We start from the raw sequence: 18,156 nt of genomic DNA on the forward strand, positions 1-18,156 counted from the left end.
AAACAGTCTTTGGTTCGCCTTCCCCACAAAACTTTCTGTGAAATCATTCCAATGTTATTTGTTTGTTATTGTAATTCCTATGTATTCAGACGACTGACACAGCCCTTAGACTTGTGTTTAGAGGATTTCTTTTAGTACCCATGTGGATGTTCTCACACTTATCCTTATTTAAGAGTCAATTTAGACTTTTTGCGGCATACAGATATAAAATCTATGCCATTTGCCAATTGGTTTTGACCTTCTGATGACTTTACTAGATGGTAAATGACAATGTCATCTACAATCAATCATAGAGGACTGTGCAGATTGTCTCCTAAATAGCATAGATAGATCAGGAACAGCAGAGGCCTATAGCACTTCCTTGGAGAATGCTAAATATCACTTCTGTGTGACTCGATGACTTTCCATCAGTTACTACAACCTCTGACCATTCTGACATTGAATTATGAATCCAGTAGTGCAACTAAGATGATACTCTGTAGGCACACTATTTGATTAGAAGTCTTTTGTGAGGAACTGTGTCAAAAGCTTTCTGGAAATCTAAAACTATGGAATCAATTTGAGGTCCCCTGTTGATCGCAGTCATTACTTTGTGTGAATAAAGACTTAGTTGTGTTTGCCAAGAACAAAATTTTCAAAATCCGTGTTGACTATTTGTCAATAAATCTCTACCTTCAGGGTAATTCATAATGTTTGAATACACTATCTGTTCCAAAATCCTACTGCAAGTGATGTTAGTAATATTGGTCCATATTTCATTGGCTTATTCATATTTACTTCCTTGAGTATTACTATGATCTGTCCAACTTTCAGTGGTTAGCTATGGATCTTTCATCAAGCAAGTGGTTGTATATGATTATCAGCATTCTGTGGAAGTAATCTAATTAGTATAAAATTAGGACTGGAAGACTGGCCTTTATTAAGTATTTGAGTTGCTTTGCTACTCAGAAAACATTTACTTCTAAGTTATTAGTTTTGGCATCTGTTCAGGGTTCGAGTTCTGGAGTATTTACTTCATTGTCTTTGGTGAAGAAATTTTAGAAAACCGTATTTAGTAACCCCACTTCAGTAATACTGTCACTGGTAACATTACCATTGCTATTGCGCATTGAAGGTATTGTTTGTGTCTCGCCACTGGTGTACTTTACGTGTGACCAGAATCTGCACTTCTACTAGATTTCAAGGCAAAATTTTATTGTGGAAACTGTTAAAAGCATATCATATGGAAGTCCACACTAAGTTTCAAGTTTCACTAAAACATTGTCAATCTTGGAGACTTTGCATTCTTTTAAACTTGGCATGTTTTCATTGCTTTTGCGATAGTGTTCTGGCCTGTTTTGTGTACCAGTTCCATTTCTTACTAATTTATTTGGTTTAAATCTCTAAACTGTCTTCAACACTGTTTCTTTGAATTTAAGCCACATTTGTTCTGTGCTTACATAGTCAGTTTGGAAGGAGGACAGACTGTCCCTTAGGAACAAATCAGTCAGAATTTTTATCTGCTTTTGTGAATAGGTACATTTTGCATTTATTTTTGGTGGATTTGGATGTTCCGATACACAGTCTTGCTGCAATGATCCTGTGAGCACTAAGCTCCGTATCCATCATAATGCTCACCATTTGCTCAAGATTATTCAAGTATGTTTTCACCATCATCTATGCTTCGAATGCGCTCCTGAAGCAATTTTTCAAAATAATATTTGGAGAAAGCATTCAGTACAATTTCAAATGATGATTTATGCCTACCATGGACTTAAAACATATATTTTTGCCAACATATCAAAGGTAGATTTAAATCACTGCCAACTATAATTGTATGAGTTGGGTACCTATTTGAAATGAGACTGTTTTCTTTGAATTGTTCTGGAATTGTAGCATCTGAATTGGGGAGTCAGTAAAAGGAACCAATGATTAATTTATTCTGGTTGTCAAACTTCCTCACAGAAACTATCTACTTCAGTTTCATGTCAATCATGTGCCTAACATCGGAGCTTCCATCTAAAAGTAATAATACCCTATGTGAATGCGTGGATCGTGCAGGCTGAGTGGCTTCCTCTGAAACAGGAAATGCGACCACAAATAACTCGATATCTTTAACAGCTACTGATAGAGCCCAAAATATGTTCGTCAGACAAACTATGAGGCCTTTCCATTGGCACCAAGGAAAGTCTTTCACTGCCTGCCGCCTGTTGAAATGACCTCCCACTCAACATAGGGTGTGAGATCAACCTCAGTGTGGGAAGTAACTGGGGCAGCCAGACTAGTGGACAGATGGGGAGATGTGGGTGGACACACCTTAGATCCCCACATCTGACCATCACCTTAGATCCCCACATCTGACCATTCGCACAGATGCCCAAACAGCTTGACCAAAGCCAGCGCCACCTGGAGCTGTGAGCAAAAGGTCACGAAGTCATCTCGCATCCGAACACAGCAGTCACAGTCCCTATCCATACAAAAAATGGCAGAACTACTCAATACACAGTTATTAAAATGTGGGACTGTACCTAGTAAATAAATAAATGTGCAAGGAATTTAAGTATATAAATCACAAAACACAAAAGGTAAATTGAAAAGAAGTTGCTCTTATTTAGAAGTTCTAAGTAAGTATTCAGTTACATTCAGCAAATAAGTATTCGGTCATACAGTATATGTAGTACATCACTTCGACAGGGCACCCCTTTGCAAGAAATGTTGTTGGACAGATATTAATAATTAATGACCGGTTTCACTACTTGCCTATTCCTTGAAGGACCTAGAAAAATTTTAAGGACTATAACTCACTTCTCTTGTAATAAGATAGTCTCAGTTTGGATTTCAATGTGGCTCTCTACAGAACACACTTTTTTTTAGTTCCTGAATTAATTTCTACTATGCTTAAATGTAAAAATATCGCCAACTGGCATTTTCTGATACTTCTAGAGAATCTCAGATATCATAGCATCAGAGATCTTGCTGGTTGGTAACTTGTTTTAAACCTGATAAAAAATATGCAGGGTGCTGCATTAAGCAATATAGATTGTGTAGACATTGAAACAATGTTTTCGTAATGGGAGTAGTGACTACAGATGTACTGCAGGGGTCCACCCTCCATGAGTTCTCCCCCTCGAATGCTGACTACAGTTATACTGCAGGGATCTTTATTGTGTGTGTAAGTAATCTGTCTTCATATATCTAAGGAGCAGAAACAGTTCCCTTTGCTGATAATACAGTTTATTTAGCAAGTCCTAATGGGGAAACTTCAACACCTGAAAATGTAGATAAATTTTGCTTGCTAATTAGTAACCTGTTCTTTGCAAATGTGCTATCACTGAACTTGGGTAAAACACAATACTGGCACCAGAATGAGATTTTCACTCTGCAGTGGAGTGTGCGCTGATATGAATCTTCCTGGCAGATTAAAACTGTGTGCCCGACCGAGACTCGAACTCGGGACCTTTGCCTTTCGCGGGCAAGTGCTCTACCAACTGAGCTACCGAAGCACGACTCACGTCCGGTACTCACAGCTTTACTTCTGCCAGTACCTCGTCTCCTACCTTCCAAACTTTACAGAAGCTCTCCTGCGAACCTTGCAGAACTAGCACTCCTGAAAGAAAGACAAGCCATGTCTCCGCAATATCCTTTCTTTCAGGAGTGCTAGTTCTGCAAGGTTCGCAGGAGAGCTTCTGTAAAGTTTGGAAGGTAGGAGACGAGGTACTGGCAGAAGTAAAGCTGTGAGTACCGGACGTGAGTCGTGCTTCGGTAGCTCAGTTGGTAGAGCACTTGCCCGCGAAAGGCAAAGGTCCCGAGTTCGAGTCTTGGTCGGGCACACAGTTTTAATCTGCCAGGAAGTTTCACAATACTGGCAATTCTGTGCTGCACAAGGCCTGATCACATCATTAGAAACCAAACATCAGGAATAAAACAATAAATGAAACAGAATATTTTATATTCGTAGAGGTTTGTAATTAGAAGAACCTGTACTGCTGAAATGGAAGTTAAATGTTACACGTCTAAGCTTTGCAATATTTTTGCTATGAGTTATATCAGATTTTGAAGATTAAAATGCAAAAGTCAACTGACTTTTCGTATTCTCATTCACTAATGTCTTATGACTTTTCTGGGGTAATGCGTCATTGTGTATGTGTCGTGGAGGGGGGGGGGGGGGGGGAGAGAGAGAGAGAGAGAGAGAGAGAGAGAGAGAGAGAGAGAGAGAGAGAGAGAGAAAGTGTGTGTGTGTGTGTGTGTGTGTGTGTGAGGGAGTGGATTTTGCCCACAGAGAGTGGTCACAAATATGGTATCTTGTATAATTAGAATCCATTTGTCTGGCATAAGAGAGGAAAAGGGATCTATTAGGACAAATGATTCTGGGTAAGGGAGATATAGCAAGACAGGCAAAAGCCGGAAACTTAAGAACCAGTAGGACTGTGAAGCTTCTGGTGGATACCAGTATTCTTATGGTTAAAATGTGCATGACGACCTAGGAGTTACATAGTGCCGGTGAATAGTTGCCTAGTTGGTAGTGTCGCAGGTCAGAGTTGATGGTTGTATTCTGTTTCTTCACTACTTACTTTGCTCTGTCACCTCTGGTCACACTGCAGATGATGAAAATTGTTTCTGCTACTGATGTTTAATTCTGATGGCTGTTGATTAAATGTTACTGTGCTATGGTGACCTCAGCTCTGGAGGTGCTTTGCTACTATATTGGCTGAAGTTTCACAATAGTATAACACACATAGCCAGTGCCCAAAGTAAGATGCGTATTTAACTGTAAAACCTCTTTGGCTGCTGAGACTGCTCTGAGTTTGCGTCAAGTGAATCATCATGTGGCACACTGGACTAATAAGGTGATACTGAGCACTCGCTTCCTTTTGTCCCAGTTGTTAGATTAAGTTCAGATATGAATGTCACCACTCAGTAATGTTATGTCAGTTTTGAGTCTGTAATTAGTAGATGAATTGGTGAGAGAGTTAGTGTTTGTTATGAAAATGACAAAACTGAAGGATGAATGGGCTCAGGAACGGATCATTGATGTGCAAAATATATTGAAAAGGGTGGATGGAGATCTAATAAAATATGATTCCTTCATTCCTCACCTTCAATAGTATGAAACTCCCAGAGAATATCAAGGCAGGTTTCCTTCATCTGAGTGTACAGCCATATGTTCCAACCCAATGCACTGTTTTCAATGCTAGCGCTTTGGGCACACCACTTGTGGCAAATGTGGTAAGGCTGTCCATGACAGAGTTGGTTGCTCCTCCCCTCCAAAGCGTGTAAATTGCTCTGGGGATCACCCTGTCTGGAGTAGGGATTGCAGTGTCTTCCTTGAAGAAAGGAAGATACAGGAGATTAAGAGATTGAAACACATCCCATATGGTGAGGCCAAGAAGATGTATAAGGCCATGCAGCCTCTCACATTAACTACATCACTTGCTTCTGTCCTTAAAAACACTCTTTCAACAGCCAATGCTTCTACGCAAACAGAGGTTGCTAGTGTCAGCATTAGTACTTGCGTTTGTCAGTGCGCGTCTCAGGCTGTAGTTGTTTCAGAGCCCATAGCCCTCCCGAGAATGTCAGATAAAGCAACAGATGGCACCACTACGAACCTCCCAGTACCTCTAAAGACAGAGCCCAGTAATAAATGTGGCACTGCCTCCACTACTGCTGCAGTAACTCCTACAAAGCCCTCCTAGACTAAAAAAGCTAATGGGAAGATTCCACCATAGGCAAAAAACAGCTTGTAAATCATCATATCATGTCAATGTCGTTCAACTTGATGGCTCTGCTGCTTCTTCTTCTTCAGAGCCAATGCACTGCAAAGTCTGCCCAGGGCAACCATCTTGCCCCAGCAGAAAGATGGGGTGAAAGTACAACTCCTGTGCTAAATGGCTCCCGTAATACAGTGGAACATGAATAGGATCAGAACTCGTGTGAAGGAACTGCAATCCTGACACAGGCATAACCTTGTGCTTGTGTTTGCAGGAAACACATTTAAAAGCTATTGATGCCCTTGTGCCATAGGGCTGTACCCTCCACTGAAGGATGACCTGACCGGGGAAAGAGCCAAAGGAGGGGTTGCTGTGATTGTCAGTAACACACACCGCTCCTCTGCTGTCTCCTTGGTTACTGCCCTACAAGCAGTAGCTGTACCACTTCGTGTGGGTCAGAAGATCACTGTCTGCAAATAATTTATATTAATATATTACATTTAATTAAATTTAAATACTTATAAGTTTATTTTATTATTATTTCTTTTCCTTTAGCCTTAGCTTGTTTTGCTTCTTGTTTGGCCGAAACTAACCCCTGTACTTGTGTCCACAGGCTGCTATAGACTCTGAGACTCTCGAGGCCTTATTGACCAATTCCCATGCCTGATTCTCCTAATGGGTGATTTCAATGCCTGCTCAACAGTGACAGTCCCACTCATCTCTGGCCTGCTACTAGGTCATCCTCAACCGTCAACCTCTCTTTCTGTTCTCCAACACGTGGAGACTTAGCACAGTGGGAAGCATCTGATGACCTTCATTCCAGTGATCACTTCCCACTGTGGATCCACCTACTTGATGGAGAATCATTTGAACAGAAGCCACTGAAATAGATGATCAGCTGTGCTAACTGGATGATGATCAGCTAAATGGCTGTGTTTGAACACAGTGACAGCATACAGGAATAGGTGATCCACATGACACAAATGATCCATCTCACTGCTGACCTATCGATCCCAAAGTCCTCGTGACACCTTAGGAGGCGACTTGTAAATTGGTGGGCTGTGAGGGGTGCTGTTCAACAATCTGCGACAGGTGTGTAGCTCTACGATAGTTTAAATGCCATCCAATAGCAGGAAACCTGACAGCTTCTTGAGTTGTAAAAGCAAAGGCTTGACACGTAATTAAGGAGAGGAGTAAAAGCTTATGGCAAGCGTTCATGGACTCTCTATCAACTGTTCTACTGACATATGGGAAGTCATCTGGAGGATCTGCGGTAAACACAGTCGTTTAAAGATAGCAGCAGTGCTGAAATGGGTGTTTCCAAACAGTGCCCAGAGACATCACTCGGACAATGACCGAGCATTTTGCATCAACTATAGCCACTCCCAGCCAGGATCCAGTGTTTCGCTAATACCATGTGGCTGCAGAGAAAGGCAAATTGGATTTCAAATCCCACAATTCTGAGTCTTACAACCACCCTTTCTCCATGTGGGAGCTGGAATTGCTGCTGTCTGAGGCCCATGGTACTGCACCCAGTCATGACCAAAATAGATACTTCATGCTTTGAAATTTGCCAGCAGCATCAAAGGAAATTCTCCTTGAATGTTTTAATCTTATATGGTAGATAGGCCAGTTTCCCAACTCGGAAGAGAGGCAATTCTAATACCTCTCCTCAAACCAGGAAAGGATCATATGTTCCAGTAGTTACTGGAGTGTCGCCTTAACAAGCTATGTAGGAAAGACCATGGAGCGCATTGATAACAGTTGCCTGGTCTGGTTGTTAGAGACCAGGCAGCTCCTTAGCTGCTGTCAGTGTGGATTCCAGAGATTTTGGTCCACTGATGACAACCTGATCCTACTAGAGGCGGCTGTTCAGCAGGCTTTCATAAACATCACTGTCTCAATGTATTCTTCAGTATAAATAAGGCAATGACACTACTTGGAGACACAATATTCTTGTAAAACTCCATCAACGGGGCTTTTGTAGCCACCTCCGCATTTTCATACAGTCCTTCTGTCTAAGTGCTTTTTTCAGTCTCACGTTGGTGATATGCTGGCAGAAAGTTTTGAGCAGGAGAATTGTGTTCCTAGAGCAGCGTTTTAAGTGTTGCCCTCTTCGCCGTTGTCATAAACAGTATCACGTCTATGGTAAGGAGTCCTGCACACTGCTCCTTACTTGTGAATGATTTTCCTGTTTTCTGTTCCTCCTCTAGTGTTGCTACAGCAGCCCATCAGTTGCAACGTACAGTATGGAAGTTAGAGGAGTGGGCTGCAAAGATGGGTTTTCAGTTTTCTGCAGATGAGAGAGAGAGAGAGAGAGAGTATTTTCATTTTAATCATTCTTGTAGTATTTTTAATTTATGTTACTTGCATTTGAGGAATACCATTCCACATTTTAAAGACTCGGTGAGGTTTCTAGCCCTAGTTTTTTGCTCAAAATTATCATGGTTACCACACCTGAGGGACCTAGAAGCCAAAGCCCAGAAGGCACTGAATGTCATAAAGTGCCTTAGTCACAGGTCTTGGGGAGCAGACAGGGCATGTCTGCTCCAGTTTTTTAGGTGTTTTGCGCATTCACAGCTAGACTATGGACACGCAGTGTACAGGTCAGCAAAGCATTTTTACCTTGAGCTTATTGACACTATCCACCATGAGGGTATTTGGCTTGCCACAGGTGCTTGTAGGACCAACCCCATATCCAGTCTCTTTGCTTAGGCTGCGGGACTGTCACTCATCTTGTGGCACTCCTCATGGTGCATGAGATACGTATGTTCCTCGCAACTCTGACTTCATCCGCATATTATACTGTTGATCATTGGCCTGTAGAACTCCTTTTCTCCAATCGTCCATTTGGGATCGGCATCCAGTGCGTACTGGAGCCACTTGGTGTGAAGTATGTACAATCCTAATCTTTGTGTAGAGCACCCAGGGTTTTAATCGCCCACTACCTCAGAGGATCAAATTGGTAAAAAGATGAGGGCTAGTAGAAATCCTTAGGTAACAGAAGAGATATAGAATTTAATATATGAAAGGAGAAAATATAAAAATGCAGTAAATGAAGCAGGCAAAAAGGAATACAATCGTCTCAAAAAAGAGATTGACAGGAAGTGCTAAATGGCTAAGCAAGGATGGCTAAAGGACAGATGTAAGGAGGCAGAGGCATATATTACTAGGGGTAAGGTAGATACTGCATACAGGAAAATTAAAGACACCATTGGAGAAAAGAGAACCACCTGTATTAATATCAAGAACTCAGATGGAAAACCAGTTCTAAGCAAAGAAGGGAAAACAGACAGGTGGAAGGAGTAAATAGAGGGTCTATACAAGAACGATGTACTTGAGGACAATATTATGGAAACGGAAGAGGATGTAGATGAAGATGAAATGGGAGATATGATATTCTGTGAAGAGTTTGACAGAGCACTGAAAGACGGTAAGTCGAAACAAGGCCCTGGGAGTAGACAACTTTCCATTTGAGCTACTGATAGCCTTGGGAGAGCCAGCCGTGACAAAACTTTACCAACTGGTGAGCAAGATGTATGAGACAGGCGAAATACCCTCAGACTTCAAGAAGAATATAATAATTCCAATCCCAAAGAAAGCAGGTGTCGACAGATGTGAAAATTACCGAACCATCAGTTTAATAAGTCATGGCTGCAAAATAATAACAAGAATTCTTTACAGACGAATGGAAAAACTGGTAGAAGCCGAACTCGGGGAAGATCAGTTTAGATTCCATAGAAATGTTGGAACATGCGAGGCAGTACTGACCCTACAGCTTATCTTATAAGATAGATTAAGGAAAGGCAAACCTACGTTTCTAGCATTTGTAGACTTAGAGAAAGCTTTTGACAGTGTTAACTGGAATATTCTCTTTCAAACTCTGAAGGCGGCAGGGGCCAAATACAGTGAGTGGAAGGCTGTTTATAATTTATACTGAAGCCAGATGACAGTTGTAAGAGTCGATGGACATGAAAGAGAAGCAGTGGTTGAGAAGGGAGTGAGACAGGGTTGTAGCCTGTCCCCGATGTTATGCAATCTATACATTGAGCAAGCAGTAAAGGAAAAAAATTTGGAGCAGGAATTAAAATTCATGGAGAAGAAATAAAAACTTTGAGGTTTGCTGATGACATTGTAATTCTGTCAGAGACAGCAAAGGACCTGGAAGAGCAGCTGAACGGAATGGACAGCATCTTGAAAGGAGAATATAAGATGAACATCAACAAAAGCAAAATGAGGGTAATGGAATGTAGTCAAATGAAGTCAGGTGATTAGATTAGGAAATGAGACACTTAAAGTAGTGGATGAGTTTTGCTATTTGGGGAGCAAAATAACGGATGATCATCAAAGCAGAGAGGGTATAAAATGTAGACTGGCAATGGCAGGGAAAGCGTTTCTGAGGAAGAGAAATTTGTTAACATCCAGCATATATTTAAGTCTTTTCTAAAAGTATTAGTATGGAGTGTAGCCATGTATGGAAGTGAAACATGGACAATAAATAGTTTATACAAGAGGAGAAGAGAAGCTTTTGAAATGTGGTGCTACAGAAGAATGCTGAGGATTAGATGGGTAGATCATGTAGGTAATGATGAGGTACTGAATAGAATTGGGGAGAAGAGGAAATTATGGCACAACTTGACTAGAAGAAGGGATCGGTTGGTAGGACATGTTCTGAGGCATCAAGGGATCACCATTTTAGTACTGGAGGGTATCGTGGAGGGTAAAAATAGTAGAGGTAGACCAAGAGATGAATACACTAAGCAGATTCAGAAGGATGTAGGTTGCAGTAGTTCCTCAGAAATGAAGAAGCTTGCACAGGATAGAGTAACATGGAGAGCTGCATCAACCAGTCTCTGGAGTGAAGACCACAACAAAACAACCGTGGTTATGCAGAGACCCAGTGTAATTTTAGCTTTGGTGCAATACTGGGGAGATTGCAGTCCTGCATCTGTTTTTAATGTGATATTTTCTGACACTTTAAATGAGCACCACAAATACATAGCCATCTTTACGGGTTGGTCTAAACAGGGTGACTCTGTTGGTTGCTATGTTGTTTTCCCAGATTGTGTCCTCATGGTCCAATTGTCTCAAGACTTTACTGTCTCCAACACAGAACTGTATGCAGTCTTGCAGGCACTTGAGCATACAAGATGTTCTTCAAGCACTGAATTTCTTGACTGTTCCGATTCTACGTGTACCCTTCACTCTCTACAACGTTTGTACTCAGCAGATAAAGTAGTCCAGAATATCCAGGATGCCCCCCTGCAACTACAACAGCTGGGGAAGGAAGTGTCTTTCTGCTGGGTACCAGGCACATGGATATTGCGGGAAACAACGGGGTGGATCTAGCAGCCAAGGAGGCATGTCGTGATCTTCAGTTATTTCAGTGTGCCATACCCCTGCATGCTATAGCCGCACTGTTGAGATCTAGAGTCATGGGAGGATGAATGGCTGGAAGTGACAGACAACAAGCTCCATCTAGTGAAGCCTACAACGCGGCCACAGCGTATCTCCTACCAGCCATATTGACAGGACAAGATCCTCCTTACTCATCTTCACATAGACCACAGCCCTGTAATTTAAAACTTGTTGCTCCAGCGAGAGGACCCATCAGTATGTGGTGCTTGTAATCTGCAGATAACTGTGTGTCACATTTTATGAGACTGTGTTTTATTATCCAACAAGCAGGCAGCAGCGGATGTGCTGAGGAATCTGACCTCTATTTTAGATCATGTTCAAATGAATGAGGTTAGAGTTTTAAAGTTTTGTGAATTGTCCAACATTTTTCCCAAGATTGTAGGAAGATGGTTTTAATGTGTTAACAGGGTGATTTGCTCAACCATGTTTTTTGTAAGAGGACAGCCAGTGACATTTCCCTGTTTATTTTAACTCCTCCGTCGTTTTACACGTGTTTTAGTTTCCTATATAGCACCTTTTACTCTTTCTCCATTGCCTTAATGTGTGTGATAACATTTTCATAATTTTATCCGCATTAGTTTCTTTTAATATATGTAAGGGCACTGATAGCCTCACTGCTGAACACCCATAAGCCCCAAACAAAAACGAACAAACACACCCACACACCCACCCACCCACCCACACACACACACACACACACACACACACACACACACACACACACCAGTGCGCACGTGCGCCAGGACAGTTCCTTTGAAAGAGCATTGTCAATTTCCTTTCCCATCCTTGAAACAGTTCAAGCTTCTGCTTCTTCTCTAATGACCTTGTTGTCAACAGGGCATTAAATCCTTCTCTTCCTTCCTTCTTTATGCCTTTCTTTTTGTTGTCTTTTGAGCGTAAGACTTACATTGTAGTGTAAATGCTTGATTTGTCCCATACTCCTTGTTTGTAACTCTATTAACAGTATATTTCATACTAATCACACATTTTAAGATAGCCGTTTTCTGATTAGTGAAAGTCATCTCACTTCAGGCCACTCACAATGTTTACACTTGTTGCCAACCTTAGCTACAGTGTTAAGCAACAAGAAGCCATCATGAATATAGTGTTGAGTCATATGTGGTGTAGGGTATAGTGATTATTAATACTATTTACAAAAATGTGTAAAGAGGTTGTACCTAGTTCTTCCAATCACTCACCACCAACTCCATTTGCTTTGATGATTTCTTTGCGAAAAAAGTGGAATTATGTTTGTAATGGTGCAAGAAAAATGATGTTAAATGTCATTGAGTGCTGCAGCAGAGGAAAGAGGCAGAAAGCACTGCTACATCTGCTCGATAAGTCTTGTAAAAGAGTAGCCATGTATAAGGTGCAAAGCAAGTGCAGCCAGAAAAGGCTGAAGAATTTTACAAGGTTTCATCCTGGTGAATAACCTTCTACTCTTGGCAAGAAGAGGTAATTTTCAGATACACTTGTGTGCAGCATAATGTGTTTGAAGCACAAAAATAATTTTCTGAGATGACTAAATTTGAACCTCAGGTGAACACAGTAAATTGAATATTATGAAGTTAACATAACCCATCAATCAAATTAATACTTTTGTTTATCTATAACAAATTTCTCTCTCAAGTTTAACTTCATTTTTGTATTTTTTATTGTGTTGCGTATAGTGAAATATGTGCAGAACAATTTGGAATTAACATAGCAAATACAGATTTATCATGTCAGGCAGTTCTTCAAAGTATCTTAGCTCTCAGATTTTTATATCTCATCCAGTGCAGTCCCAACAGTGTCTTTCCTTGTCATCCCATCCAGTAAGTCTCCCATGACCCATGGTTCTCGGTGACTTTTCCAAACTCTAACCCTTTTCCACACCTCTACAGTCGTTTCCCTTCACCCCTCTTCCATTCTCTTTAACCCTTCTACCAGAAGAGGCAGCCACTGGCTCTGAAAGCCTGCATAGTTTATGTGCATTTTCTGCTGCCACTTGGTGAGTAGATTTTGTATCTAATCAGTTACATTATATTGTCAAAAACTGATTGTTTCTGAGTTATATTAAGTGTCTATTAGCTGCACAACAACTTCGTGTTTCATGTGTTGACTTTTGGGAGTGAATGTATCAGGCATTGCACCCATCCCAGGACTCGCTTCACTTTCAAATTCTCTGTCACAGAGCAGAGTTACAATGCACATATTGTAGATGTAAAATGCACTATTACTGTCAAACCACCTTCTATGAAAGCATAGTTGTACACTGTATGTACTACAAGTGTGATGTTACACTACCTCTCTTCATTGTATTCAACATAGAATGCAGTCCAACTTTCTAAGAATTCTTTTTCTTGTGGTCCTATTAGGCAAAGAAATTGCAAAGTTGAAACAGTAATTAATGGTTTAAAACAGGTACTTTCCAGTTGAGAAATTTTATACCCTTATGAAAATTTTACCAACTGTCAGTAAATTACTGCCAGCACGAAGAATAAGATTAACTGGAAATTGAGTGCTACCTGCTTAAGAAAAGTATTAAAGACATTTGTTTATCGAAGTTGCAGACATAGTGTTTCTTAGTGCAAATTGGAGACACCGGAGAAGCTCTGCAACCAAAATTTTCTATATAGACAAGACCTGGATAGATAATAACTTGCTCTCTGGCAAATATTGGTAGAGTGATGGATTGCTGGGAACCACAGTGTGGGGAACTACCCCCCAAGGCTGTTTATGGGAAGCACTGGTTCAAAAAATGGGTTTTTAGAGGAATATCAGCTCCAGTTTTGGACCAAATCCTCACATGGAAACTATTATTGGCAGATGGATTCTGTGACTTGTGAGAAATGGGTTGAGAAAAAAGTACTTCCAAACCTACTGCCACAATTTGTTGTTGTGGTGGATAATGGTCCATACCATTATGGGCAAGTAAAAGTATCACCAAATTAATAAAACCCCAAAGCAACGGTGATCAGATGATTGCATTAGAGATATACAATGTGACAACATGCTGGATGAGGACCTGTATGATTTATAGTTCTTCAAAACAAGATCACTGCAAAGTCATATGTAGTCAACCACGTGCTACAAGCAAAGGTCATAAAAGCATTCAATTGTTGTTGTTGTTGTGGTCTTCAGTCCTGAGACTGGTTTGATGCAGCTCTCCATGCTACTCTATCCTGTGCAAGCTTCTTCATCTCCCAGTACCTACTGCAACCTACATCCTTCTGAATCTGCTTAGTGTATTGATCTCTTGGTCTCCCTCTACGATTTTTACCCTCCACGCTGCCCTCCAATGCTAAATTTGTGATCCCTTGATGCCTCAAAACATGTCCTACCAACAGATCTCTTCTTCTAGTCAAGTTGTGCCACAAACTTCTCTTCTCCCCAATCCTATTCAATACCTCCTCATTAGTTACGTGATCTACCCACCTTATCTTCAGCATTCTTCTGTAGCACCACATTTTGAAAGCTGCTATTCTCTTCTTGTCCAAACTATTTATTGTCCATGTTTCACTTCCATACATGGCTACACTCCATACACATACTTTCAGAAACGACTTCCACACACTTAAATCTATACTCGATGTTAACAAATTTCTCTTCTTCAGAAACGTTTTCCTTGCCATTGCCAGTCTACATTTTATATCCTCTCTACTTCGACCATCATCAGTTATTTTGCTCCACAAATAGCAAAACTCCTTTACTACTTTAAGTGTCTCATTTCCTAATCTAATCTCCACAGCATCACCCGATTTAATTTGACTACATTCCATTATCCTCGTTTTGCTTTTGTTGATGTTCATCTTATATCCTCCTTTCAAGACACTGTCCATTCCGTTCAACTGCTCTTCCAAGTCCTTTGCTGTCTCTGACAGAATTACAATGTCATCGGCGAACCTCAAAGTTTTTACTTCTTCTCCATGAATTTTAATACCTACTCCGAATTTTTCTTTTGTTTCCTTTACTGCTTGCTCAATATACAGATTGAATAACATCGGGGAGAGGCTACAACCCTGTCTCACTCCTTTCCCAACCACTGCTTCCCTTTCATGCCCCTCGACTCTTATAACTGCCATCTGGTTTCTGTACAAATTGTAAATAGCCTTTCGCTCCCTGTATTTTACCCCTGCCACCTTCAGAATTTGAAAGAGAGTATTCCAGTTAACATTGTCAAAAGCTTTCTCGAAGTCTACAAATGCTAGAAACGTAGGTTTGCCTTTCCTTAATCTTTCTTCTAAGATAAGTCATAAGGTTAGTATTGCCTCACGTGTTCCAACATTTCTACGGAATCCAAACTGATCTTCCCCGAGGTCCGCTTCTACCAGTTTTTCCATTCGTCTGTAAAGAATTTGCGTTAGTATTTTGCAGCTGTGACTTACTAAACTTATAGTTCGATAATTTTCACATCTGTCAACACCTGCTTTCTTTGGGATTGGAATTATTATATTCTTCTTGAAGTCTGTGGGTATTTCGCCTGTCTCATACATCTTGCTCACCACATGGTAGAGTTTTGTCAGGACTGGCTCTCCCAAGGCCATCAGTAGTTCTAATGGAATGTTGCCTACTCCCGGGGCCTTGATTCGACTCAGGTCTTTCAGTGCTCTGTTCAACTCTTCACGCAGTATCTTATCTCCCATTTCATCTTCATCTACATCCTCTTCCATTTCCATAATATTGTCCTCAAGTACATCGCCCTTGTATAAACCCTCTATATACTCCTTCCACCTTTCTGCCTTCCCTTCTTTGCTTAGAACTGGGTTGCCATCTGAGCTCTTGATATTCATACAAGTGATTCTCTTCTCTCCAAAGGTCTCTTTAATTTTCCTGTAGGCAGTATCTACCTTACCCCTAGTGAGACAAGCCTCTACATCCTTACATTTGTCCTCTAGCCATCCCTGCTTAGCCATTTTGCACTTCCTGTGATCTCATTTTTGAGACGTTTGTATTCCTTTTTGCCTGCTTCATTTACTGCATTTTTATATTTTCTCCTTTCATCAATTAAATTCAATATTTCTTCTGTTACCCAAGGATTTCTATTAGCCCTCGTCTTTTTACCTACTTGATCCTCTGCTGCCTTCACTACTACATCCCTCAGAGCTACCCATTCTTCTTCTACTGTATTTCTTTCCCCCATTCCTGTCAATTGTTCCCTTATGCTCTCCCTGAAACTCTCTACAACCTCTGGTTCTTTCAGTTTATCCAGGTCCCATCTCCTTAAATTGCCACCTTTTTGCAGTTTCTTCAGTTTCAATCTGCAGTTCATAACCAATAGATTGTGGTCAGAATCCACATCTGCCCCTGGAAATGTCTTACAATTTAAAACCTGGTTCCTAAATCTCGGTCTTACCATTATATAATCTATCTGATACCTTTTAGTATCTCCAGGGTTCTTCCAGGTATACAACCTTCTTTTATGATTCTTGAACCAAGTGTTAGCTATGATTAAGTTATGCTCTGTGCAAAATTCTAATAGACGGCTTCCTCTTTCATTTCTTAGCCCCAATCCATATTCACCTACTATGTTTCCTTCTCTCCCTTTTCCTACTGACAAATTCCAGTCACCCATGACTATTAAATTTTCGTCTCCCTTCACTACCTGAATAATTTCTTTTATCTCATCATACATTTCATCAATTTCTTCGTCATCTGCAGCATGAGTTGGCATATAAACTTGTACTACTGTAGTAGGCATGGGCTTTGTGTCTATCTTGGCCACAATAATGCGTTCACTATGCTGTTTGTAGTAGCTAACCCGCACTCCTATTTTTTTATTCATTATTAAACCTACTCCTGCATTACCCCTATTTGATTTTGTATTTATAACCCTGTATTCGCCTGACCAGAAGTCTTGTTCCTCCTGCCACTGAACTTCACTAATTCCCACTATATCTAACTTTAACCTATCCATTTCCCTTTTTAAATTTTCTAACCTACCTGCCCGATTAAGGGATCTGACATTCCACACTCCGATCTGTAGAATGCCAGTTTTCTTTCTCCTGATAACGACATCCTCTTGAGTAGTCCCCGCCCGGAGATCCGAATGGGGGACTATTTTACCTCCGGAATATTTTACCCAAGAGGACGCCATCATCATTTAATCATACAGTAAAGCTGCATGTCCTCGGGAAAAATTACGGCTGTAGTTTCCCCTTGCTTTCAGCCGTTAGCATTCAACTAGCACCTTATAACTGTGATATGAACACAATAGTGTTTGCATGGACATAAAAAAAAAAAAAAAAAAAAAAAAAAAAAAAAGTTTAGAGAGCAACACATAACGGGATATGTCCGCCACAAATCTGCGAAACCTCACGGACACTTCTATCAGTTAATTACCAGTGTGTGCCGGAAAGCCTACTGCCAAACCTGCAGGAGGTGGAGGAAGTTATCAAAAGTATGACAGTATGATGCAAATTGCTGTGGACATCATTATCATTAACACAATGTCTGGCAGCACCCCTAAATTGGAAGAGTCAGACGGCCACAGGTGAGAGCAGTGGAAACGATTATAGTTTCACAATTTTTTACTTCTACCCCTTATCTCTTTATATTTTTCATAAGCAATAGTTATTTCTTAGAAGTAAGAATCAATTTTTGATTACCCAAACATTACAGTTATGCATTAACCCATAACACATTCGTTTCTCTTATATTCTGTAAGCTGGCTGCCTTGTGAGAAGTAAGCAGTGCCTGTCTCAGCAGCCAGTGCTCTATGAGGTAGTTGTGAGCTTTCATTCCCAGCATCCTCTGTAAAAGGGCCATCTAAAGTGTCGAATTGGTACATAAGTCTTTGGAGGGTAAAGTATGGTTAAATTGGTCTTTTCTTAATTACAAATTATAATATATTTTTTGTTGTTAAACGTACAATGGTGAGTTGTTACTTTTACTCCTGCCATTGTTTATAATCACAGTTCAGATCGTTTTACAAGGCATAGAAGAAAATGTCTACAGTGCAAAATTGTTATTTATTTTCCTTAAAGCGTACTTTGTAAGATATACCAGTGGCATTGTTATGTGGTAATTGGGTACCACGGAAAAAAAATATCCTTTCCATTTGTAAGTGTTT

At 40.5% G+C, this 18,156-nt stretch overlaps 1 protein-coding gene across 2 annotated transcripts in view; it reads left to right on the plus strand.

Annotated features, from left to right (window-relative positions):
• Positions 1 to 18,156, plus strand: part of LOC126411364 (endoplasmic reticulum membrane-associated RNA degradation protein-like) — a 78,824-nt gene that overhangs the window by 17,215 nt on the left and 43,453 nt on the right. The gene's annotated exons all lie outside the window — the stretch shown is intronic.

This window comes from Schistocerca serialis, chromosome 1 (assembly GCF_023864345.2).
Source record: "Schistocerca serialis cubense isolate TAMUIC-IGC-003099 chromosome 1, iqSchSeri2.2, whole genome shotgun sequence".
NCBI lineage: Eukaryota > Metazoa > Arthropoda > Insecta > Orthoptera > Acrididae > Schistocerca > Schistocerca serialis.